At 37.6% G+C, this 25,777-nt stretch overlaps 1 protein-coding gene and 1 pseudogene across 3 annotated transcripts in view; one reads left to right on the forward strand and one right to left on the reverse strand.

Annotated features, from left to right (window-relative positions):
- NUP93 (nucleoporin 93) overlaps nucleotides 1-25,777 on the reverse strand; it is a 136,614-nt gene that overhangs the window by 73,399 nt on the left and 37,438 nt on the right. The gene's annotated exons all lie outside the window — the stretch shown is intronic.
- LOC122742350 lies at nucleotides 4,170-4,560 on the forward strand (annotated as a pseudogene).

Below are 25,777 nucleotides of genomic sequence, written 5' to 3' on the forward strand. Positions count from 1 at the left end.
ACGCAAGCTCAAAACACTGTTATATTTTACTCACCCCTGCCTTTCATCATCTATTTCTAGTCACTTATCAAATCCTAGAGTTTTTCTTAAAAATATCTTCTAATTCATCCCTTCTCCTATTCCCACTACCATCATCCTACCTAGCTCACATCCTCATCAATTTACACTTTGATGAACACAAAAGCCAACAGCTGGCTTCTTGATGTCAGTCTCTCTGCCTTTTAATATATCCTGCACACTGCTAACAGAGTAATAGTTTTTAAATACTCATTTTGGGCACAGCTAGGTGGCGCAGTGGATAGAGCACCGGCCCTGGAGTCAGGAGTACCTGAGTTCAAATCTGGCCTCAGACACTTAACACTTACTAGCTGTGTGACCCTTTGCCTCACAAACAAACCCCCCCAAAACCTCATTTTTAACATGTTATTCTCCTGGTCAAAAATCTCTATTTCCTACTGAACCAAATCTAAACTAAACAAAGTTTAGATAAAACACGATTGATGCCTATCCTCATGGAGCATACATCTAGAAAGTGAAAGACATAAACCCAGGCAATTATAATACAAATTATATGTTAAGCATATTAGAAATGATAAAAACAGAAGTGCTTTGTGAGATCCAAGGGAGGACCAAACACCCGCTGCTCTAGTATGGGCTTTTCCATGCTGTTCCCTTCAACAGTAATGTGCATAGTCTCTCTTTTTGAATTCTCCCACTTTGCTTGTGTGCTTGTGTTGTTGCTTTCCAGCGCTTGCTAGCACGCGCTCATGCTCCGCCCCCCCCACCTCCCTCCCTCCACTTCTGTATCTACTTTCCTCTTTCTCACATCCACAGTGCTAAACACCTAAGAAAAAAAATTAGTGGTTATTACACTAAAGTCTTTCTCTAATGACTGGGTTCTTCAAAGAGCAAAAATTGTAAACTAAAAGGGATCTTTGAGATCAAGTCATCCAACCCCTATGTTTTACAGATGAGTAAATTGAGGCTCAGAAAGTTTAACTAGCTCAAGGTAACACAGGTAGTCAGGAGTGGAACTAGCATTCAAACCTAAGTCCTCTGACTCCAACTGCAGCCTTTTATCCCCTTGCCAGCCTTTTTGAAGGTTCTAGTGAAACAAAACTGTCAGCTCTTAAAAACCTCTGTGTGTGGAGCTAGTGATGGATCAGTCTAGCTAAACCTAGAAAGGTGAATAGATGGAATGTTAGCCAAAAGAAGACCATTTTCTCTTTGGGGGAAGGAAGGAGAAGGGAAAGACTGGCAACCTAGAGAATATAGAATGACGGATCATCACTCAACAGGCACAGCCTAAGTAGATTTCATATTACTAAGAGGGAGCCAAATATAGTCAAAAGTGCCCCATAACACTTTCTGACACTTCTATTTTCAAGAAAAGATTTGGCAGCCAGGTTATTTGTCAGCATACACAGCTACCTAGCATTTCTCTGTGGTTAACAATGGCTTCTACCAATGAGAAGATGTCTTCTCATGTACGGAGATACACCTAATGGCAAAGGAATTCAGCAGAAATGAATTCAGGGACAAAGAGGAAACGCAGCAAGACAATACCATAGAGTGGAAAGAACACTATGGTTGAAGTCCAGGGAGAGCGCTTGATTTGAAACAGGTACATGAGCAAGTTGTATGGACAATTCACTTATCCTCTTTGAACCTGTTTCCTCATCTATAGGAAAGGGGATAATAAATTCTGCACTACCTACTTTATAGAGTTGTGGTGAAGTTAGAGAACATATATTAAGCAATCTGCAAATTTTAAAGTCCTATGTTAGCTATGATGATGATGATGTATAGACAAATTAGCAGAAAATGAGAAAGTAATGTGATATGATTTGCCAATGAAGTTATAACTGGAGTACTTTTTAAAAAGTGTTGTGTGTGTTTTTTAAAGAAGCAAGGTGATTCCAGGTTTGAGCAGTTGATAAAATAGAGATGATTTTTGCAGTTCTTTACTTGGCAGCAAAACAAATTATTGTGCAATTTTAGTTGCTTCTTCAATTCATGTGCCAACTTGTTTATTTGCCCGGGGTCTGGACACAACTGAGAGAAGATCTTTCTACATCTAGATGCCAGACTACAGAGAGGCTAAATCATTCCCTCAGCAAAAGGAGGAAGCAGTTTCCTTTGAAAGACTTATAACAGAATGAGGGCAGAAACTGGGTTTTTAAAAGATGAACAAGGGAATTATTTCAAGGGGATGAAATGAGATTTTACAAGTTCTCTTTTCAAATTAAACCCATTATCAATAAGTGATTCCCAATAAAAGCAGCTGTTGTTGGTATTAAGTTTAAATGGGGGGGGGGGGCAGCTAGGTGGCGCAGTGGATAGAGCACTGGCCCTGGAGTCAGGAGTACCTGAGTTCAAATCCGATCTCAGACACTTAACACTTACTAGCTGTGTGACCCTGGGCAAGTCACTTAACCCCAATTGCCTCACTTAAAAAAAAAAAAAAAAGAAAGTTTAAATAGCGGTAGGTAGCATCTGTCTTCTAAATATTTCTGCAGTGTAATCCAGTGCTCTTTTAGGAGTTCTTCAAGTTTTAGTGAGTCTACTCCCTTTCTCTAGTATGTACATACACACGTACTTGCACACATACAACAGATAGTGGACATTAAGCCTTTATAAACAAAGACAAATTTTTTCTCCTTCAACAACAGAATGGGAAGAAAGAAGTAGTGCACCTTTTTGGCAAAAGTGTCTGGAATGATCCGGCATTCAGTTTTACAGAATCTTGAGACTTTAGAGCTAAAACAGCCTAAAAGAAAATCTAGTCCAAGTTCTTCATTTAACAGCTTAGAAAGTGAGGCACCTGCCTGAGGTTGGTATCAAAGCCAAGAACAGAACTCATTCTCCTGATTTCAAGGATAATATTCTTTCATACCCCTATGTGCCACTCAGAATGACATGTACAGTATGCTTAGATCAACTGTAGGCACATACAATCATTCATCTGATAAACTCCAGGTTTGATCTAGGGTATTTTAGGGTTTTGTTTTGGTTTTTGTTAGTTATCACACGAGGGAAAATATACCTCTAGAGATTTCATACCTGACCCTAATTCTAAAGTAAAGAATCTTGTGTCAGCATTTAATGGAATCTTAAGAGTCAGAAGGAGCCTTGAAGGTCACCTAGTTTAATTCATATTTGAATAGGAATCTCCTCTATCTCCAAGAAGGAGTTATTCTGTTCTTTGCTTGAAGACTTACACTAATTATAAACCCCATGAGCCAGCTCATTACACTTGTGGACAGTTCTAATCATTTGGCATTTTTTTCTTATATTAAAAGCCTAAATCTGCTTCTTTGCAACTTTTACTCACTGCCCCCAGTTTTATCCAGTTTGCTTAATGGAGTTAAGAAAAATAAACCTAATCTCTCTTCCACACAAAAGCATTTCTAACCTTTGAAGACAGCTATTATATTGTCCTCTAAATCTTTCCTTCTCCAGGTTAAATATCTCCAATTCTTTTATCTAACCTATTCTAGCTTATTCAAGTCTTTTCTAAAATAGGCTACCCAAACTGAACAGAATGTTTCAGATATGGTTTGGTAAGGATAGAGTATGTACAGAGATGTTTTTGCCTGCCTTGTGAAGTTCACAACTCCAAACTTGTTAATGAACCTAAAATCAGTCTTTTTTTTTTTTTTTTTTTGGCCTATACCACATGTGTGACTCCCATTGAGCTTGTAGTCCCCTGGAATGTCATAATTCCTCACCAACTGTTATCCAACTAAGCTTTCCCTATACTATCCTGTGAGTGATTTTAACGAAAGGCAGGTCATGACTTTACACATGTCCATATTAAACATAATTTTATCAAATTAGACTCTCTGTGTGCCCTGAGCCTCCGCTTAACCCCCAAAGTCTTTCAATGAGTATATCCGTCATCCCTCCCTCCTTTCCCCTGCATTCCCCCTGGTCTATCAGTGGAAATGAGGTTAGCTGGACCAGGACCATGATAAATCATGCTGGCTCTTAGGGATCATCAATTCCCTTTCTAGATATTTGTAACTATCAATTTAATCACATATTCTAAAATTCTGCCAGCAATTAGCTCTGTAATAAAACAAGAAAAGCTCTTGGCTACGGTTTGGGGGTGGGGGTGGGGGTGTTGAGATTCCCGTGTCCTCGGGAGGTCAAGATTCCTGTCAGACATGGCACATGGACATGAGCATGGACACAGACATGGTCATGGAAAAATTGAACTCCCTGATTACAGACAGTGGAAGATAGAAGGAACACCCACTACAGCGAATCCAGGAGAGGTTAGCTAAGCAAGGTCTCAGGGATCCATGGGGCTGCAATGAAGCTTGGCGATACATGGGTCATTATGGAAAACCTGCTACTTTGTGGGCTGCTTTGTCAAGAGGATTCAAATGGGGTTTTGGAGCATTTTTATTAGCTGTTGGAGTGGAATATTTCCTAACTGCTCCAAAGAATGAAGAGGAACATGCTTCTAAACACTGAAGTTAAGACACAGAGGAATTATAGCTAATTATTTAGAGTGAATGTTAAAGATTAATATTGAAATTTTACTTGGTAAAAGAAAAAAAACAAGAAAAAAGAATGGAAAGAATAAGGAATAGGCAAGGAGGAAACAAAATATCACTTTTTGTAGTTGATACTGTTATGGGGTTGAGACTATTAAGTTTAAACTGGCCAGATGACATGGGTCTTCCCCTGGAGAAGACAGACACACCTTGAAGCAAAAGAGATAAGCCCATTAGGGGTGGTTGCTGCCTGAGTGGCACCAGGGGGAATGAGATGGCTCAAGAGATCTGAGCTGCTTCACCCAACTTCACCCAGGTCCACCACCAGTGGCCAATGTTCCATCCTCAGGTGATCATCCGCAATAAGGGAACTTTCCATTCAGATGATTACCCCATCTGTCCTCTATAAAAGTTTTTGCCTTTCTCCTGCTCGAGGAGACTGGTGTCTCAGAGAACCGTGTCTCTGAAACTATCTCCCCATGAGAGAAGTTTGATTTCTCTCTTGGTTTCTTTTCTCTAGCACCTAAATAAAATATTATTTTATTCTAATTGGACTTGTGTGCAAGAGGGCGTAATTCTTTAAAGAGGAATTCCTAAGGACCCCCACACAAACCATTTTCCTCTTGAAAATATGATGACATACTCAGAGAACAAACTCAAGAGAATCAACCAAAAAACTAGTTGAAACAATCAACAGCTTTAGCAAAGTTGCAGGATATAAAATAAACCCACAGAAATCATTAGAATTTTTATTTATTACCAACAAAACATACCAGGAAGAAATAAAAAGAGAAATTCCATTTAAAATAACTGTAGACAGTAAAAAAAATACTTGAGAATCTACCTGCCAAGACACACACAGGAACTACATGAACACAATTTCAAAACACTTTTCACACAAATACAGATCTAAACAACTGGAGAAATATTAATTGCTCATGGGTAGGTTGATGATAATAATAAAAATAATAATACTACCTAAAATAATTTACCTATGCAGTGCCATAACAATCAAACTACTAAAGAATTACTTTATAGGGCTAAAAAAAAATAACAAAATTCCTCTGGTGGACAAAAGGTCAAGAATATCAAGGGAATCAATTAAAAAAAATTAAAGGCATAAGCAGTACCAAATCTCAAACTAAACTAGAGAGTGGTAATCATCAAAGCAATTTCATACAAATGAAATACAATGGTTGATCTTTTGAAGAGATTAGGCACACAATATGCAGAAGTAAATGACCACAGTAACCTAGTGTTTGATAAACCCAAATATTCAAGTTATTGGGGCAAGTATTCACTAGTCAGCAAAATTTGGGGAAGAAATTGAAAAACTGACAGAAGCTAAATATCGATCAATATATCTCCACCATATCCCAAGATAAGCTCAAAATGGATTTCATGGTTTAGACATAAAGGTTGATATCCTAAGCAAAATAAGGGAGCACGGAAAAAACAAAACCAAAACACCAAACTACCTGTCAGATATACGGATAAGGGAAGAGTTCCATGAACCAGAAAGGATATGGGAAGTAAAAACTGGTAGTTTTGATTAATGAAATTTAAAAGTTTTTGCACAAAACCCCAATGCAGCCAAAATGAGAAGGAAAGCAGGGAAATGGGTGTGTGTGTGCAACTTACATCAAGTTTCTCTGATAACTCTCGTTTCCCAAGTATATAAGGAACTAAGCCAATTATTCTAAAAAGCTATTCTCCAAATGATCAATGGTCAAGGGATATAAACAGGCAGTTTTCAGAAGAGCAAATCAAAGCTATCAAAAGTCATATGCAAAAATGCTAATTCGTTCATTACTACACGAAATACACATTTTTTAAAACTCCTAAGTACCACTATCAAATGGACTAAGATGACCAGAAAAGGAAAATGAAAATGCTAGAGCGGATGTGGAAAAATAGGAACCCTAATGTAATACTGGTGAAGCTGTGAACTGTCCCAAACATTCTGGGAACAACGTCCGAAACTAGCCAAAGGGCAATAAAACGTGTATACTCTTAGACTCAACAATACCACTACTAGATTTATATTCCAAAGAGATAAAGGGAAAAGGAAAAAGGTTCCTATATGAACAAAAATATTTATAGCAGTTCTTTTTGTGGTGGCAAAGAATTGGAAGTTATAGGGATGCTCATCAGTCTGAGGAACAACTGAACAAGTGGAGGTATATGATTGGTGATGGAGTATTAATGTGTTCTTTTGACTTGTTTTGTTTTTTTGAGGGGCAACGTGGGTTACGTGCTTGCCCAAGGTCACACTGCTAGTACGTGTCAAGTAATCTCGAGGCCGATCTTGAACTCAGGTCGTCCTGAATTCAGGGCTGGTGCTTTATGTACTGTACCACCTAGCTGCCCCCAGAGAGTATTATTGTGCTATAAGAAATGATGAGGTAAAAACAAATGTTGAAAACTATCTTTACATGTAACTGGAAAATAATAAAATACTTTTATGATTAAAAAAAAGAAACAGGGGCAGCTAGGTGGTGCAGTGGATAAAGTACTAGCCTTGGATTCAGGAGGACCTGAGTTCAAATCCAGCCTCAGACACTTGACACTTAACTAGCTGTGTGACCCTGGGCAAGTCACTTAAGTCACTTAACCCTTATTGCCCTGGGGGGGGGGGGGAGAAAAGAAATGACAAGGGGGGGGTGGTATCAGAAAAACAGGACAAGAGATCTACGTGAAGTGATGCAAAGTGAAGTGTCAAGAACCAGGAGATCCTTGTGCACAGTAAAAGCAATGTTGCAATGATAGTAAACCGTGAAAGGCTTGGCTACTCTGACCAACACAAAGATCCCATACAATTCCAAAGGGCTCATGATAAAAAAATGCTATCTACTTCCAGAGAGAGAACTGATGAACTCTGAGTACAAATTGATGTCTAAATTTTTCACTTTATTATTATTGTTTTTTTAAAATATGGCTAATATAGAAATATGTTTTGCATGATTTCACATGTATACTTGATATCATAGTTTGCCTTCCCAGTGGGTGGGAGGAGTGGGAAGAATGCAGAGAATTTGTAATTCAAAATTCAAAAAAGAACCCCCCTCCAAAAAATAAATAGATAATGAATTCGTGGTGTGTGTGCGTGTGTTTTTTTTAATTAAAAAATATATTTAAAAACCACACTTCTGGGGGCAGCTAGGTGGCACAGTGGATAAAGCACTGGCCCGGGATTCAGGAGTATCTGAGTTCAAATCCAGCCTCAGGCACTTGACACTTACTAGCTGTGTGACCTTGGGCAAGTCACTTAACCCTCATCACCCAGCAAAAAACAAAAAAGAAAGAAAGAAAAAGAAAAAAACAAACACACTTTTAAGTCTGTATCCCAAAGAGATCAAAGAAAAAGGAAAAAGATCTATATATACAAAATATTTATAGCAGCTCTTTTTGTGGTGACAAAGAATTAGAAACTGAGGGATACCTGTTAACTGGGAAATGGCTGAACAAATTGTGGTATATGATTGTGATAGAATGTTATTGAGCTGTAAGAGATGACAAAGGGAGTGGTTTTAGAAAAACCTGGGAAGACTTATACTAATTGATGCAAAGTAAAGTGAATAAACCTGGAAGGACACTGTACACAGTAACAGCAATATTGTAATAACAACCAACTGTAAAAAGACTTTACTTCTGTTAAGGGCTAAAATTCTAGCTAAACTGTCTAAAATATCTAATGAGTGGTCACCAATAAATTATAAGCTTTAGCAAGAGTTACGTTTTTTTTTTCCTTTTTATTTATTTGTTTTTTTTTAAGCGAGGCAATTGGGGTTAAGTGACTTGCCCAGGGTCACACGGCTAGTAAGTGTTAAGTGTCTGAGGCCGGATTTGAACTCAGGTACTCCTGACTCCAGGGCCGGTGCTCTATCCACTGCGCCACCTAGCTGCCCCAGCAAGAGTTACGTTTTTAAGCATTTATTAAGGAGAATAAGAATTTGGTAAAGAGAGAAGAAAGGCCTAGATTCCTATCTATTAAAGGGAGAGCACATTTCTAGCTCCCTTCTCCGCCGGAGTCCTCAGGAAAGAGCGCGAGACCGAGCGCCAGTCTCTTCCTTCTTCCTCCCACTAGCCAACGTCACTTCCTGATGCCCGAAGAAAAGACTCCTGGTCTTGCCCTCAAAGACCTTCGCTTCATGGGTGGAACTCTTCTACAGTAAGTCTCCAGCAGGTGGCATCATTCCCATCGTTACACTACTCAGATCAATAAAATGATCCACAACAATTCCAAAGGACTCTTGATGAAAATGTTATCCAATTCCAAAGTGAGAACCAATGAATTCTAAGTGCATATTGAAGCATATTTTCTTTTACTTTCTTTATTATTCTTGCTTTCCCCACTCCCCACAACATGGCCAATGTGGAAATATGTATCATAGTTCTTGCCTTCTCAATAGGTGGGGAGGGATCTGGAGGGAGAGAATTCAGAACTGCAAATAACAATTTTTAAAAAGGAAGATTTTGCTAGCAATTAAAGTCAAACTCAGTTACAACTTCCCAGAGTAAAACAAACTGTCAAAGTCTTCTAAACATTTTCTGAAATGAAAAAGAACTCATTTAAAGTTGAATTTCTAAAACAGACCACTTAAAACCAAGCCTTATATATGTTCAGTCTAGATTCGTACATTTCCAAAGTGGAATTATACTAAGAAAGTAACTAAAATGCCCATACCTTTTAACCCAGAGATTCTATTGCTGGCCATAATCAAATATGTATTAAATATCTACTCTGTTTGAGGTTTTAGGCATTCTGAACAATGAATACCAAGAAGAGAAAAGGGTAAGGAAAGACTTAATTTATCTAATTATTTAATTTACCTAATGCAAAGTGAAGCAGAATTAGGAAAAATATACACAATGACTACAACAATGTAAATGGAAAGAACTACAAAATTGAACACTGTGCAATTATAGTGAACAAGCCTGGCCATGAGGAAAAGAGGAAAACATGCACTGTTTCCCTTCTTTGCAAAGATGGGAAACCAAGGGTGTGGAACATGCATACATGGCCAGACTCAGTGAATGCCACTTATTGCCTGAGTGACTTTGGGTAAGTCATTTACCTCCCTAGGCCTCGGTTCTCTTAACCATAATATGAAGATGTTAGACTAGATGACCTCTATGGGCTTTTCCAACTCTATAGCTAGGCTCTTGTATGTTGTTGAGTTTTGTTAAATTACTTTTCTTTGTTTTACATCACTTTCATTTCCAAATGTCCCTCTTCCTCTCCCTTTGTTAGAAAAAGATGGTTTTCTGAATGGCAGAGAAGAGAGGAAAATTTGAAAATGAAGGTGATACAAAAATAAAAGCTATCTCTTCTCAGCTATACAATGATCCAAGACAATTCTTCAAAGGACCCATGATGGCTGCTCTCCACATGCAGTAAAAAGAACTGTGGAATCTGAATGCAGATTGAACTGTCATGGGGCGCAGAGCACCCCAGAATTTCTCTGGGACACACCGAGGAATCTTCTCCTTGAGAAACTAAACCAGAGGACAGATAACGCCTAGAGGAACCAAATCGGACTGAGCTAGCTTGGGATTCCTACCCTTCATTCTGGTCTCCCTTACCCTGGGGAGATAAGTTTGGGTGTGGCTGCGGCCTTTGTGTCCAGAAGAGGGATCCGTAGCCACCCCTCACCCAATTCCTCTAGTCACTACTAGTGGGGGATGGTCCACCTTCACTAAAGGAACTTTCCACAGGCAGATGGTCCACCCCCATCAGGCCTCTATAAAAGTACCTTCCAGTCTCCTGTTCGAGGAGATTTGGTACCTCTGAGCCATGTGCTTTATGCCAAATCTCCCCATGAAAAGTCTAAGGATTTCTTTCATGGTTTCCCTCCCCCGACCCTTCCCTTCCCTTGCTCCTAAATAAACTATCACCTTGTTCTAAGTTTTGTGTGCAAGAGGGTGTAATTCTTTAAAGAGGAATTCCCAAGAACCCCAACCCCAACCCATACCCCAATTTCCCACTATATCAGAACTATACTATTTCTACTTTTTTGTTGTTTTTTGAGTTTTTTCCCTTTTGTTCTGATTCTTCCTCCATAACATGACTAATGTGGAAATATGTTTAAAGTGATTGTACATATATAGCCTGTATCAGATTGATTTCTGTCTTGGGGATGGGGGAAGGGAGGGAGAAAAATTTGGAACTCAAAATCTTATAAAAACAAATGTTATAGGGCAGCTAGGTGGCACAGTGGATAGAGCACCGGCCCTGGAGTCAGGAGGACCTGAGTTCAAATCCGGCCTCAGACACTTAACACTTACTAGCTGTGTGACCCTGGGCAAGTCACTTAACCCCAATTGCCTCACTAAAAAAAAAACAAATGTTGAAAACTATCTTTAAAAGTCCAATCCACTCATCTGAGTTCTAACACTATTGTAACCAGTAGTAATGTCTAGGGGCAGCTAGGTGGCGCAGTGGATAGAGCACCCACCCTGGATTCAGGAGGACATGAATTCAGATCCAGCCTCAGACACTTAACACTAGCTGTGTGACCCTGGGCAAGTCACTTAACCTCAATTGCCCCGAAAATAAAAGAAAAAAGAAAAAAAAGCAATGTCTACTATTACTTACAGTGTCAAAGTAGCACAGGCCTTGACTAATTTGAATGAAAAAGAGAAGAAAGGGGAATAGAGAAAAATACAGAGGTACAATCTAATAAAATGGCCGCTGAAACATACTTCCCTCTTCTTAGTAGAGGGACGACTCAAGCTGTAGCCTTCCTACCATCTCATCTTTTATGTGCCTATGGGAAGCTGCAGCTGGCTCCTAATCTTGTGATTCAGGTGCTTTTTTTTTCTACTTGTATGTCCCTATTTTAGCTTTCATGTGATCAGTTTTAAGCTGATGGATCAATGAACTTGTTTATAATGATATTTTCTATTAAATTCAATACTTTCAAATTTTAAAAAAAGGAAAAGCGAGGGGCAGCTCGGTGGCACAGTGGATAGAGCACCGGCCCTGGAGTCAGGAGGACCTGAGTTCAAGTCCGACCTCAGACACTTAACACTTACCAGCTGTGTGACCCTGGGCAAGTCACTTAACCCCAATTGCTTCACTAAAAAACTTAAAAAAAAAAAAAAAAAGAAAAAAGAAAAGTGGAGGACTACTACTAATGTCAGATGGTACATGTGCTGTCTCCAGAGAGTAGCTGTTACTGGTTTTGCTTAACTTTTTCTGTTATGAGAAAGAAATCAAAGGGAGAGATAAAGGAAATGACTGTGGTTTTGCATATAAAAAGCATCAATAAAGTAACAAAAAAAGAAAATCAGTGATAGAAAAGAAGGAAACCCAGAAAAACCAGGTAAATGACTAAAAACAATTTTTCATCTCTACTGACACCCAGTGATGAATACTGGTGAAGGAACCAGATTTCAGGCCTCCCTTTGGCACAGCCCAGCTATGAATTATTAACTCTTGTGGTAGTATTAGCATCATCTACTAGTAATTGTAGAAGATAACGATGATTAACCAAAATGGATTATGGATCCCCTTGCTTTCTATGTCCCTCTTCTATGTCTGTGTCCCTCTTCTCTCACAAGCTTCCTTTCCCTTACCCCTTTGTCCAACCAGCAGAAATACATCAATAAGCTTAAAAATAAAAATGTTACCACTCATGGCATACTTACATAATTAAATACATTTCAAAAGTGGATTGGTTGGAAATTCTTTGAAGTCTAGTCTAAACATTCCAGAAAAGACCTTGCTTCTTAGAAAGGGCCTAGATTTTGTAGACTGAAAGCTCACCAAAGTGTTGGCCTGATGGTGGATTCCAAAGTCGGAAAGACTCTCCAAATGCAATAGTATTTTGTATAAAGGGCTTAGCCTAGTAGTGCCTGGGACATAGTAGGAACTATATAAATACTTATTCCCTTCTCTCTCCCCTCGTCCCCAGAAAAGCAGTTACTCACAGTTAATTCCTATAACCATTTAAACAAAACCTTCCTTTAGGTTTCAATTATCATTAAGTAAAGAAAATGGGAACCAACTTCAATTCAATTTAAATTAGGAAAGTAACACAAGAGACCAAGATGAGATTAAACCCCACAAATAATGTCTATAACTTACTTTTTCTTGACATATAGCTCAGTGTTTTCTAACATGATGTTTCCTTATTTACCAACCCCCCCCCCCCCAAATCCAAAAGAATGCCCCAGCTTTTAAAAATATACATTTACTTTTCCTCAGAAAACCCGGCCATAATAGTTTTTCCTCAATTAGCAGGAAGAGGTAGGGAGAAGAAGAGGGAACACATATAAGGATTAGTTGAAGTAAAGGGGAATGTTTAGAGAAGACTGTGGGGAGGGGGGATGAGATGTCTTTAAGTATTTCAAGGGCTGCCATGTGGAAGAGAGATTAAATTTACTATGCTGATTTTCAGAAGAACAGAACTGGGGACAATGAATAGAAGTTGCAGAGAAGCAAATTTAGGCACAATGTAAGAAAATCTTCCTAAAATGTACCTTCTTCCTTTCATTACAGGGATGGAGGATTATGGGTGTGGAATATTACATAAAGGATCAGAGGATGCCATTTGATTTTGCTGAGTTGTTGGAGGTTTTTTAAATTGTTGTTACAAGGGAAGGTTTGTTAGATAGGGAAGGGGAAGGGATACATTAGGGAATGAATGTGATAAAGCAAAAGACAGTAATGAAACTTTAAAAACAAACACTTCCTGATAATTAGATCTGTCCAAATGTGGAATGAGTTGTCACCACAGGTAGTGGTTTTTCCCTCACAGTCTTCACAGCTGGATGATCTCTTACTGAGGTTGCTGCAGGAATGAGTCCCATTGAAATACTGGACTAGATTGCTTTTGAGATATGTTCTCAAATTTTCTGTGACAGTTAAGAGTAGCTATTGAGTCTAGGATCAACCTGCCTCTATTGCAAAACATATCTGATTTGCAATGATTAACTTTTAATTTTAATAGCATGGTAAACAATAGAAAAAAGTTATTTTATTCAGAGTAAATAGTTCCTTTTTTGAATTTAAAAAAGTATGCAATCTCACTTTTAGACTGCTAGTCCAATGTACCATTCCATAAAGTGCTTATCTACTTTTACTGACAATCTGAATCTAGCTCCTCAGAATAAGATATAAAAAATTTCCAAGCATCTGGACAAGAACCACAAAAATGACAAAGGAAATTCACTTTTGAGTAATCATTCACAGAGCTAAGGTGCTAAGTGGGAAACCAAATTCTATTAGTTTCGTCTTTCAAATACTAGTAGATAATATATAAGGTTTAGAAAGATGATGAAGCAAGTCAAAAGAATTCTGTCACGGAGACCTAATCAACGCTAGTCCAAGGTACACTAAATGAGTTTGAGTATATTCTCAGAGAATTTAGAGCTAGAGGGGACTACAGAGATCTAGTCCAAATGCCCTACTTTGCAGATATAAAAACTGAGGCTGAGAAAGATGAAGTGGCTTGTCCAAAAAAGTAGTAAGCACCTAGGTCCCTGTGATTCCAAATATATAAATTGGCATCTTCCACTAAGAAAGCCAATAATAGCAACATACAAAGTTCTGCCTATGAGACAATTCTAAAGCCTTTGAAATGACAGCCAGTCTCTGATGTGGACAAAAGAAATGCGCTCTAAAACCCCAGGTAGGAGTAGAACACTTACAGTACTGAATATGTTATGCTTTGGATCCTGCATTCAATTGGCAGGGATGTCTTATTTCAAACCAGCTCCTCTGCTGGAATCTACAAATTTTGAAGGAATTAAAAGAACAAAAGGGTACTTAAATCTAAGGTACAACCTTCAAATTGTAACCTGGAGCAAGCAGACATGCAAGTTTTTTTATTGTTTGTTTTTGTGGGAGGGGAGGGAGAAAGGATTAGTAAACTTCTGAGGCAGGATTTGAACTCAAGTTCTTCTGACACCAGGGCTGTGGTTTATCCACTGTTCCACTTAGCTGTCCCTGCAAGCCTTTTTATTAGAAGAATTTCAGTTAAAAGTACTAACTACTGCCTCCACAATCATTTTAGGTAGCATGATTTAAAAAGGATGGACTCTCAAAAGAACCACAATTTAAGGTAAAGAAAATAGGGCATGTGATTCAGCAAACTAGCAAGGCAAACAAATCTTGTCAAATATAGTATAAGTATTTCATAGATAAACCAGGACAGGCATTATAAACAGCAATATCATCATCTACTACGATTAGGCATCTTGGAAGAAAGAAGTTGCTCGTTTCCATCCACAGAAAGCTATCTGATAGCAGGAAGCACATTTGTTTCTGCCATTAATTTTATTAACTATCATGATGCTACTTCAATACTTTCAAGGATCCACTATTTTGCTGGTGATCAAACTCTCTCCACTCATATAAACTGCAGTCACTACCCACCTTAGTAAATAATATTCATGAGATGCTACTTTTGAAAGAAAATCACCACCTGGTTAAACTAACCATCTCCTCATGAGCCTCTCTAAATTTGGGGAGGCTACCCTTGAGTGAAGTGACAATGTGTTTCTGGGGTCTGACTGGAAAAGTTTCCAGTTTAGAACTGTAGGACACTTCCGTACCATAAAGAGACATCAAAGTAAACGCAAAGGTTTTTTTGTTTTTTCCTTCTCAATAAGCTTGGGAAATAGGGAGACAACACCATGACAGAGCTTTGATTCTCTTCAAAGCACCAAGAATGAACTGTAGGAAAGTACTAGATACTGGAAGAGCTATTCAGTTATTCTGAACTTTGATGCCTCCCTCAGATATCTAAGAATTTTATTACAGTGTTGGTGGAAAGCGGAGTTGAGAAATCTGGGTTCCCTGTCCAACTCTACCCCTTAACCAGCTGTGTGATCTGAAGACAAAGCATGGTGTTTCATTTTTCTCATATGTAAAATGGGCTGCTGTGACAATCAAATGAAAAAGTACCATGAAGAGAATAAAGTGATATAAAAGTGTGAAGTAAAAAAAAAAGGTGTGAAGTATTATCATTTTAAGTCTATACAGGGCTATGGGATATTTTTGACCTATTTCATTCTAAATCATGTCACAGTAATTTTATGCTCCATTCCAGCCCTTAAAAGGATATGAATGATGATATATAACATGATAAAAAATTTAAAATGATTTTTAAAATAGTCAGTGATTGCTAAAAAGATTTGAATATCAACGCCCTTTCCAAAATTAGAGAATTATTTTCATTAAAAAAAAATTTCCCCATATTTTAAGAGTTGATTAATTCTTCACATTTCAAGAGTTGATTAATTTTGAGAGGTTAACTATTTCTAGATAATAGCTTACAATAATAACAAGAGTCCATACTCATGATGCTTTAGAGGTTACATAAAATTTTCCTCCAAACCACTCCAATAAGGCAAGTTGCTCAGATAACATTATCCTCTTACTATTAATCAAGAAACTGAGGCTCAGAGGAGTCATGATTTCCTCATTGTCAAACAAGTATGAAGTATTAGTGCTGGAATTGGAACTTAGATTCTTCCTACTACATAATGCTACCCCTCCTATATCTTAATCACTACCATAGTCTTTTTATTCTGGAGATGATAATTGCATTTCCATGTTATACACTTTCCTTGTTAAGACAGGTAAGGCTACATTTTCTCAAGTATTCCCTTTCTTACTGCCAAACCAGTATAGTACTCTTAGGGGGAAAACGGTGGCTTTCTTGCCAAACTTTTTTTGTCAGATGGGCTGAAGTAAATAGCATACATACATAGTATGCTATTTGGAGCAAGAAATCAGTGCTTACTTTCTTATTCAAAATCTAAAGGTTCAAGTTTATATCCCAAGGCTCTTTTACTTTGTCTAAAAATAAACTGGCCTTGTCTAATACTTTCTTTAGAGCCCTAAACTTATGACACCATCACAACTCAATTGCCTTGGTATCACTCACCCACTTAAAAACTTCTAATCATGGACTTTAATGCTTCCTCCTAACCTAAGTCATCTTTAATTACAATAACAAACACTGATGTCAGGAGTGTGAGAGCAAAGGGAGAAAAAAATTATGTTAATAACCATGAGGATTAGTATTTCTTTTTCCTCCCTTATTTGTGGCAGTGGTCTCCCAAGAAACAGAACCAAAGTCCTGAAATAGTAGTTTCAGGTCCGTGCTATAAAACCTAACATGTGGCTCAAATATTCTTCCCTCCAAGGCAGGTGTTCTAAGACAATTATAGGTAAGCTTATACCATCCAGCACTGCCATACTTACTGCTGTTCTGTTTAGTGTGACGGGACCTGTCTTTCAATTCTTCCCTGTCATTACAACAATCTAATGTGAAGGACTAGGTAGCCCAGTTGGTACAAATTTGAATTTATGTAATGTATGTATATATCTATGTTCAAGACTATATCTCAAAGATGCTTTTATATATGAAGTGTGTGTGTGTGTGTGTGTGTGTGTATCAATGCTACAATGAATGTCACGTCTGAGCTTTTAAAATCACCTCCGGAAAATAAGAATAATTTTATTTTACAGAGGTTCTTTCCAAAATTTGAAAGTACACAAATAACTAGAAAGGAAGTTTGGCCTTTTCTATGTCTTTAAAAACAAACCCACATTAATACTGTTGGAGAGCCAAATCATATTATATAATGTCAGATTTCAACATTCCGGCCCAATGCCAGAATCTTAATGGCCATCGAGACACTAAGGAAGGAAATGGGTCTGCATTAAGCCTACAAATAAGTCAACAATCAATAGTTCAGTTTTACAGTAAAACGTGATGTGCCCTTTAAAATTGCTTCTAGCATCATCCTTCTCTTTGTCAGATGTTCAGATTCAGCTTCAGAAGCAAAACAAAATGAAGACAATCAAGCAGAGGTTGAAATACAACCTATTTTCACAAGCACAAGACTTTTAGTGTTTCTAAGCCAAATACTGCTCCAGGATTTCACAGAAATCTTTTACACTGTACCTGTAGGGCAGCAAACACCAAGAAATAATAGGCTAGGCTTTAGATTGTAAATTAAGCTGACAGCTCAGGGAAGTAGAAAACTCTGGTCAAGAAGCAAGCACCTTGGAGATTAAAGGCTAAACTAGGCTTGGTCTTCCCAGAACTCATCTCCCCAGGAAAGTGAGAAGTTTGCATCAGTGTTTATAAAGGTATGTTATAGTTTCTCCATGAATCTAAATCATTTTACTACTAAGCACATATGAATGGAAACCATACTTCCACAATCTTTCTTGTCCCCCACCCCACCCCAGAAGATTTTATGTGTCCCAGATTTTTTCCAGATTTACTTCCTTCCCATTCCCTATTTTATTTTGTTGGCTCATTGAGTCACACTACCTTTATTCTATCCTGTTAACTTTGTACTTTCAAGTACTTCCTCATAATTTACTCCTTTTCTAAAACAGTCTAGGCTGCAACTGGAATTTTTCCAACATTAGGAGCAGGAAAGCAGAAGATGCAAATTGGGCCTTTACTATCTTTTTTTGGTATCATGTTTTCATACTAGAGAGAGACTGCTTTTTGATCTTCAAATACTTTAAAGTACCTTTTCAAGTCAAAATCTATTAGCCTTCCATAAGGTACAGAACCAAAGAATATTAGAATTGGAAAGGACTTCAGAGATAATGTAGTTCAACTCCTATCTGAAATAGCAATCACCAATCATCCTCTAGGAAATCAAATATTAAATGTATTGCATTAATTTTTGAAAATAAAATATATATGTACAGACATATATTATTTGTGTGTATGTGTATATAAAAGAAATATTGTATTGGAAAATTATTGATGATAAATGAGGCAGCATGGCACAAATGGGGAAGGAATATGCTACAAGGGAAGGAACACTGAATCTAGAATCAGAGCACCTGTGTTCAACTCCTGCCCCTGATGCTTGCCTCCTGTATGATCTTAAGCAAGTCTCTTAACCTCAACTGTAAAATAAGAGAATAGGTGGCCTCCCATATATCTATGAATTATGACAAATAAATGGCACAAGGAACAGATAATTTTCAAAAGAAGAAACACGGACTTAACTATTTAAAATAATCTCAATCTTATTAATAACCAAAGATACAAATAAAAACTATTTTTGAGGCATCACCTCACATCCATTAAATTCACCAAAAGGAAAAGGGAATGCAATAAAATCCAATGCTGAAGGGATTGTATAGAAACAGGTACACCCATTTATTGCTAGTGAAATTGAAAATTTGCAGAATTGTTTTGGAGAGCAATCTGGCTATGTGCAGAAAAAGTATGTAAAGTGCTTTGCAAACTCTGAGGCACTATATGCATGTTATTTATCACCATCATCATTACCAAAGAAAATATACTTTTTGACCCATTAACTCCATTGTAGGGAATATACACTAAAAAAAAATGATCAAAAACAAAAAAAGAGCTTTCAACACCTACCATGTGGTTATCCAGTCTATGCTTAAATACCTCAAGTGACAGGGTAAGTACATCACCCATTATGCTATTCTCTCTGCTCTATGACATCTGGAGAAATAGAGAATTTCATCAACACCATTCATTCAAATACTTTTAAACCTTTAAGCATTCACTAATCTTCAGGAAAATACTTATTATAGGAAGACCATTTATAGACTACGTCCAGTCAAAGCATCCATAATTTGGCTGATGTTCACCTGCTATGAACAAACTACAAGTTCTTTACTAATCTAACCTGTATCTTAGAATAATAAGAGACGATCAAATCTCTATCTCCACCCTCCTCCACAAGAGTATAAAACATCCACAGAAATCTCCACCACCTAGATAACAGGCACCAAAAGCAAAAACCTGAATGGATGTGAAGAGTCTTGTGGCTGTTCCAAGAAGTAACATTTAAAAATAAACAAATGAAAAAGGTGAGAGGAATGTTTATCTCAGAATCCTTCATCTCACACCACAAAATTAAAGAAATAAGCCAAATCACTTTTAAAGGCCCCAAATGAGGGTATAAATTCTGAACTCCCACCTACATACTGCCAAGCCACTGGTACAATCTGCCCCTTTGTTTCAAAAAACGAATGAATTATGCCTAGTCGGAAGTATATTTTTACAAGATGAGGGCTCTTTTTATATAGTTTCTTGGAAACTGTGTTACACTGCTGCAGTGCTTTAAAAACTGCAGTCTCAAGAAGGCACAGGCAAGCTTTTCTTTATCACGTCTCAGCTTCACAGTCACTCCATTAAGAGCAAGGACTCACCCTGCCGTCATCCAACATAATTGGAGTGGGTCTGCAAAGCCTAATCACTAGTGTTTCAGATTAGTGGATGACAGCACTGACAACTTGGTCCCAGCTCTGTCACTAACGTTCTGCTTTGGGGGAAATCACTTAACCTTTCTCTATCCAAAATATAAAATGTAGATGTGAACAAAAAGCATTTAAATAAAAAGCAGTACAATCACAATACACTGGGGAATGAGGGGAGTGATGGCTTTCTCTTCTCCCAACATATCCAAAAAGGTGCTTCCCACATATACCCTTTTCTCTTGTCTATATACACACACAAAAACAACAACAACAAAAATAGATTTAAAAGAAAGCAGACAAACCCTGAGGTAATATACTATGAGCATACTACTTAACATGATTTACCATAGGCTGTCCTATAATAATGACTCTCATAGTTCTGCAAATCTGGAGCCACATCTACAAGCACCATTAATGAGGACCCTTATTCAAAACTCTCGTCTAATAGAGTCAAGTACCACAATGTTGGCAGGGGAAAGAAACTTGGGGAGTCCAAAACCAATATAATATTACTACCCATGTACTGAAATTAGTTGTCTCAAAGAGTGGCAGGTTGAACATGAAAAAGCCACACATGATATATTACAGCTCTATAACAACAGATACATTATTCTATAGGTTATTTTTCTTTTAAGTCCTACCCACTTGTATATCAAATATTCTAAAAGACAAAACTGCATGCTCATTTTTAGTTCCTGGAAACAAACAGCTTAAAGTGGTAGAAACCAATAAACTAGAATATGACAACCTATGTTTCAAAAGGGTCTAGATATCAATAGATATTGGCAGGCTAAGAGAACTGCAAGCTAAATGCAGGTTTTACTTGAGCTCGAGTTCAAAGATACCACTGCCTAGTCAATAAAGAGCTATGCTAAAATGTGGGATAAATATTTCAGTCAGGGGTTATTCCAAAATACTCTTACTGAACTACTTTAACTTACTTCTTTTTTAAGTCCGTAATTGATATTCCCTTACTCACTACAGGATATTAAGAAACCTCTGAGAAAACAAAAAGGCTTGTCATTTCCTGCTTGTTCCAAATGCATTCAACATCCATTTACTTGTTTGTTTAGAATGTATGGCCTTGAGACAGAAACTGTGAATGGATGAAGAGCTGAAATCTTATATGCTTGGCTTACCATAAATGCAGTTTTTCCCTCAAATTCTTCTTAAAAGATGCCTGCAATATCCATTGCTATTCCAAAATTGCTGTTTTTAATTTGATTCACAGACTACTTGTAGTTAATTGCCTCCTTTGTCACTAGACTGAACATTCCACCTAATCTACCTTTTCTTATCACAGTAAAGCAGGAAAAGTAAATCAATGCAATGCAGACCAAAACAATCATCATTAGGTTAGCTCTAAATATCCACTCTAAGTGGAAACAAAATAGGACAGTCCATTAACCTGACCAGTAATAGTCAATAAACTCCACCTCCCTTTAGAGACTTGTGCTAGGTGTTCATAGAGACACAAAGCTTAGATAAGACATGGACCCTATTTTGAAGGGGCTTACAGTCTAGCAGATGCTTTAAGCAAATCTATGTAAATATTATATCTCAGGTTTACTGGTTTTGAGTTTCACACTGTGTCAGAGTTCAGTGACAATGAAGAACAAATACACTTACAAGAAGAGGATGTGAACTCTATTTTTCTTTCTTTCTTTTTTTTTTTTGCAAGAGACAAAGATACATACAACACTAATAATCTCCAAGTTCATTCCCAGCTCTGAGGGTTTCTGTTTATCTACCATGTAGTATGAAAACAGGATACAGGGCAGGTAAATACTATTTGTGAACTTCCCAGATGTAGTCTATATAGCTAAATCTTGACCTAAAAGAAACCTCCTATGTCAGGAAAGGGCTTCTTTCAAAACAGTTATGTTGAATTAAGCAGAATTTGAGATCCACTGAGAAAAAGACTGGTGTCTGTCTATGAACACAGGAGAAAAAGAATGTAGGTTGTAATAAAAGAAAGGCCACAACAACAACTCATTTCACCACGGAAATGTCAAAAGATCAAATAAGCAAGGCTACCATGAACTTAATTGCCAATCCACTTAGGAGTTAGAGGATAACATAATTTACAAAAGTAGTTTCTAAAGCAAGTGTAAACTCTTCTTGAAAGGGAATACATCTACTTTAAAACAAACTTTTAAGAACCTGAACAAAGTGTCTGCCTATATAACCACTTACTTATCTGTTTCATAAGACTCATGCTTAGGTAGGGCTTCTACTTAGTACCTAGGCTTGAGTTACAGATTTCTCATGAGTAAGAAGGGACTTTGGAGGCCCCCTTATCCCAAAAGGAATCCCTTCCATTGCATCTGACTAATATTCTTAAGCTTTTTAAGTATTTCAAGAAACGGGGACTTCAATGCAACTTGAGGCATGCCTTTCCATTGCTAGACTGTTCTAATTATTGGAAGTTCTTCATAATACTAAGCTGAAATATACCCTCCTATAATTTTCATCTATTTAGCCCAAGTTCTGGTGTCTGGAATTACAGAGGTTATGTCCATAACTCACATCACAGCCCTTCAATATATAAAGATAGCTCTCTGTCATATCTCCCTTAATCATCTATCTTCGGGACTTATATCCCTAGGTCCTTAAATGGTTTCTACAACATAGCTTTCAGACCTCTCACTCTTCTGGCCGCCCTCTTCTGAATATACTATAATTTACCAGTGTCCTGCAATATTTTACACACAGAAATGTCATTGCTGTCAGACTACAACTGGAGTATAGCAGAACCTATAGCTGTGATACTATTCTACAGCTGTGCTCCTATACTTCTGCTAGATACAATCCCATGTTATGCTTGCTTTTTTGGCTGGGTTTGTACCGAGCCTGCAGCCAAGTAGGTTGTTAATCTTGCAGTTAATATAGTCTTGTATCAATATTTCTGATTGGTTTCCCTCTAACACAGACTGATCAGTCTGGGTACTTTCAGAGGAAGGAAGAGGGAACAATTAAATAGAAATAGCTGAAAAAAACTGAAGATGAACCATTAAGTGCAGCCCAGACCTCAAACTAAAGGAATTCTAAGAATCCTTGTGTTTATCCATATGTAGTCTATTCATGAGTAGTGTATTCAAAGGTGCTTAGGGTCTGCTTACTTTGAGTGGTACATCTATAAAAGACTTCAGGTTCCTATCTACCTCAATATAAAATTATACAGACTTTACCTGCCTCAGCCTAATCTGTGGTGGTCTATGGTCTGAATATCACTGACTTCCTGGAGTGCATTTACCTGTGGGACTTCATTTTCCAGAACCAGGTCAAGAATAGGACCTAAAGGGAGAAGTGAGGTGGAATACTTTGTTTCCTTGTATATTTTTGTGTGCCCTGTCAGGAGTTCGTATGTAATTATTAAATCTTGTAGTTAGATTAGGGGCAGGCATAGCTGTATTTCTGTTGTTTTGAGAGCCACAATCAGACTAACGTCTCCCCAAACCAAATTTACTTTTTCCTGACAGAAAAATTTTACTTGTTAAGGTTCTCAAAAATATTTTATCCAGGGGCAGCTAGGTGGCGCAGTGGATAGAGCACTGGCCCTGGAGTCAGGAGTACCTGAGTTCAAATCCGACCTTAGACACTTAACACTTACTAGCTGTGTGACCCTAGGCAAGTCACTTAACCCCAATTGCCTCACTAAAAAAAAAAAAAAAAAATTTATCCAAAGTAGATTTTTTTTAGAGTGGTAAATGAAAGCGAGTGAAATAGATGTTCTTACTTGCAAAATAAAACTGTCTCTAATCACAAAGCTACCACCTCAGTTTAGGCCTGTATCACCTCCTGCCCAGTTGATTACAATAGTCTCCTAATTAGTCTCCCTACCTCAAATTTCTCCCTTATCGAATCCTTTCTTTAAGGGCAGATCTACCAATCTGATTACTCTATTAAGCAAACTTCAGTGGTTTCCTATTGCCTTCAGGAAAAAAGTTTGTTTTGCTTTTAAAGCCCTACACGACCTAATTCCAATCTATTTTTTCCAGCCTCACTGGACATTATTTCTCATCCTGCATTTTTCCATCCACCATCCACCAAAAAGGCCTCCTTTTTGTTTCTCACATCACCACCAGTCAGTAAGTCAATAAGCATTTAAGCAGCTCTATTCTGTGGCAGGCACAGTGCTAAACACTGGGCATACAAAGAAACACAAAACACAGTCCCTGCCTTCAAGGAGTTGAGTATAACAGAGGAGACAATATGTAGTTATGTACAAACAGCATATAATGAGTAAATTGAAGACAATCTCAGAGGGAAGATACTAAGATTAAGGAGAGGCAAACCTCAGACTTTAGGTGAGATCTGAAAGAAACCAGGGAAGTCAGGAGGCAGAGATCAAAAGGGAGAATTCCAGGGATAGGCACAAGCCAAAGTGTAGTGCATGAAGAATAGTAAGGAGGTCAGTGTCACTGGATGGGGTTTGGGGGAGGGGGTGTAGGAAAGAGAGAGTTGAGGAGGGAGTAAAGAAGATTGAATAGGAAGCTTTTAAAAGCCAAATGGAGGATTTTATATTTGATCCTGAAAACAATAGGGAGGGACAGGAACTGACTGAATTGTGACATGGTCAGACTTGTCTTCATGCTTTTGCACCGGCCATCCCACCTGCCTGGACTATTCTCCCTCCTTACCTCTTAAATTTATATTTATTCCTTTTATGTTGTACATATGTACTTCTTCTTCTTCTTTTTGTAAGCCAATTGGGGTTAAGTGACTTGCCCAGGGTCACACAGCTAGTAAGCATCAAGTGTCTGAGATTGGATTTGAATTCAGGTCCTCCTGAATCCGGGGCCAGTGCTTTATGTACTGCACCACCTAGCTGCCCCTACATATGTACTTCTAATCTCCCCCATTGGGATGTAAGCTTCTTGTGAACAGCGGTTGTTTTATTCTTTGTACTTGTATCTCTAGTACTTAACTCAGTGAGTGGCACATACTAGGTTCTCAATAAACATTTGTGGTTCCATTGATTAAAATCCCACTGCTGGCACTCAGTAGGTCTTTGTCTCAGGGAAAGAGAGTCATTAAACTCTATGAGCTCCAGTCTCCTTATCTTTAGTACTCGACTCAAACGGTTGTCTTGAGGATCAAATGAGATTAAGTAAATCACTCTACATACCTTAAAGTTCTGTATAATATTATTATTTGGGGCAAGGAATTCATGTAGATATTCACCTTAGAAAATAAGGTAGAGAGTGAAGTGAGTAGAACCAGGAGAATGCTGAACAAAGTAACAGCAACAGTGTGCGATGATCAACTGTGATAGACTTAGCTCTTTTCAGCAATACAATGATCCAAGACAATTCCAAAGGACTCATGATGGAGCTCTCCATATCTAGAAAAAAGAACTGTGGAATCTGAATGCAGATTGAACCACACCATTCTACTTCTTTTTGATTTGAAAAATTTCTCTTTTGTTCTGATTCTTTTTTCACATGACTAATAAAGAAATATGTTTAATGTGATTGTATGTATATAACCTACATCAGATTGTTTTCTTTCTTGGGGAGGGGTGAAGGAAAGGAGGAAGGGAGAAAAATTTGGAATTCAAAATCTTACAAAAACAAATGTTGAAAACTATCTTTACATGTAACTGGAAAAAATAAAATATTAAGATTGCAAAAAAAAGATGGTAGATAGATGAAGACACTAAAGCAGGTATAGAAAACAAAGAACTGCAAAGAAAGAGGAGGAATAGGTTGTTTATTTAATGGTATTTAATCAAAAAGAAGCAAGGAAAAAACATAAATTCTCCAAACTACTTATGCCTAATTCAATTTTCCATTTTGCTGGCTTGGAAAAATCCCATACTAAATACCAGTTAAGCCCCAGTTAAACAATGGAAATGATATAAAGATGATAATAACAGCACTATTGTTTTACACTTGGAAATCATCTTTCTCCTTATCTTTATTTAAAAATCTACTGATTTAATCTAAATATATAAAATTAGAAGGAAAACAAAGAAAAAATTAATTTAAAACTTTAACCATGCAAATACATTATTAAAGACAAAGCCAATGGGAAAAAA

Source organism: Dromiciops gliroides, chromosome 2, assembly GCF_019393635.1.
Source record: "Dromiciops gliroides isolate mDroGli1 chromosome 2, mDroGli1.pri, whole genome shotgun sequence".
Lineage (NCBI taxonomy): Eukaryota > Metazoa > Chordata > Mammalia > Microbiotheria > Microbiotheriidae > Dromiciops > Dromiciops gliroides.